The 1,628-nt window shown below is 30.5% G+C and overlaps 1 long non-coding RNA gene across 3 annotated transcripts in view; it reads left to right on the top strand.

Annotated features, from left to right (window-relative positions):
- Positions 1–1,155, top strand: part of LOC107670796 (uncharacterized) — a 3,062-nt gene extending 1,907 nt beyond the window's left edge. For all 3 annotated transcript variants that reach the window (XR_001632122.1, XR_001632121.1, XR_001632120.1), the window contains one exon: positions 1,096–1,155. This is a non-coding gene — a long non-coding RNA (uncharacterized LOC107670796). The remainder of the gene's footprint in view (positions 1–1,095) is intronic.
- Positions 1,156–1,628: the final 473 nt, after the last annotated feature.

Here is a 1,628-nt window from a genome sequence, read left to right as displayed (position 1 = left end):
ATAACTTAGTACATCTTATTTGTGTTTTTACTGTAAAATAACAAATACAAAGTCTTCATGAAAACATTCCAAAATGATTTAATGTTGTCTTATTATTTATAAGTGCTCTTTATCTGTTTTAAGTGAAGTAACTTCACTGTACTTAAAACAGACAAAGACCACTTATAAATAATAATAATAATAATAATAATAATGATAATAATAATACGTTTTTCAAAAACAGCCATAAGATCAGATGAATGTGTACACATTTGCTTTGAACTATTTTTTATTGTAATATCAGTTTGATTATTTTCATGGTACCCTTTAAACAGCTGTTAATAAGTGACACTTATTCTACCAACCCTAACCTTAACTAAGCCTACTAATACTCTAATGAGAGTTAGTTGACATGTAGTTGCAAAGTAGCTTATAGTCAACAGACTAAAGGAGACCATCAAAATAAGATGTAATCTAATAAAAAAAAAAAAAACACCCGTTGCATTTTTTCATTTGAAAGTATTACAACTGATCTTAAAGTAGCTCACAGCGACCACTCCTAACCACTCACAAGATGTAGTAAGATACTGTCCAGATCTTAAATAAACTATGTCAAGATAATCCATTATAAATTAAGTGGATTTATAATGGTATTCAATTAATTGTGTGTTATATGTACTCATACTCTTAAAAGTAATAACCACAAATGCGTAAGTATTATAATGTATTATAAACGTTATGATTATTTTTGAATTGATACAACATATTATTAAGGTTTTTTTATAATGTTTTATGCATTAATTATAATGCCTTAAGAAAACCCTTATAATGTATTATAAATACAGGCTTCATAGAAAGTGTTACCGGATTGACAAACAATTGAGGAAAGAAGGGAGAACATTCAGTTGGTTGGTTTTACTCTTATATACTTAAATTTGGAGTTTAGAGTTAGATGTCAGTAACATGATTATTCTGTTTGGTTCTCTCTCTCTACAACCCCAACAGTGCATAAGAGTTACATCAGAAATATATATTACAGAGTTAAACATGTTAAAGCATGATGTAAAATGTTTCTTATTTAATTCTCCCTCTCTCTCTCTTTTTTATCTTTCTCAGGAGCTGAAGCCTACAGCTTTTCTGTCCATGCAGCAACTGATGGAAAAGGGGGTCTTTTTTATGATGTTGTATTATGTTATTGCAAAAATGAATGAATAAATATGCATTCTTGAATCATTCTCTAATCAATATATAATATATTTCAAGAAACTAAGACTTAAGGTACTCCACTTTTTCAGTTGTTTAAAGACTGAAATACATTTTTGATTTATATTTTAAGTGTAAATTCATTTACAAAGTCCTGAAGCAGGTTCATCCTGACACCGGGATCTCCTCCAAGGCGATGGGGATCATGAACTCTTTCGTTAATGACATCTTCGAGCGCATCGCGCCTATTTACTCCAGTCTTCATGTTCAATTTTCCTTCTGCGCAATCCAGCTCTGTGGTCACTTTTCTCTCTGTTTTTCAGTAGTAGAAACACTCATGTGACTTTGAGACAGAAATAATCAAGATGTTAAAGGGGCAATAGGTGATTGTCTTCAGAAACATTTTTTGTTATGCTGGTTGAAAGTCTTTTCACATCCCGATAGTA

The sequence above is a fragment of the Sinocyclocheilus anshuiensis genome, unplaced genomic scaffold (genome assembly GCF_001515605.1).
Source record: "Sinocyclocheilus anshuiensis isolate Anshui unplaced genomic scaffold, SAMN03320099.WGS_v1.1 scaffold1402, whole genome shotgun sequence".
In the NCBI taxonomy this organism is placed as follows: Eukaryota; Metazoa; Chordata; class Actinopteri; order Cypriniformes; family Cyprinidae; genus Sinocyclocheilus; species Sinocyclocheilus anshuiensis.
Note: the sequence above shows the minus strand (reverse complement) of the source record. Positions and strands in the feature narration are given on the sequence as shown.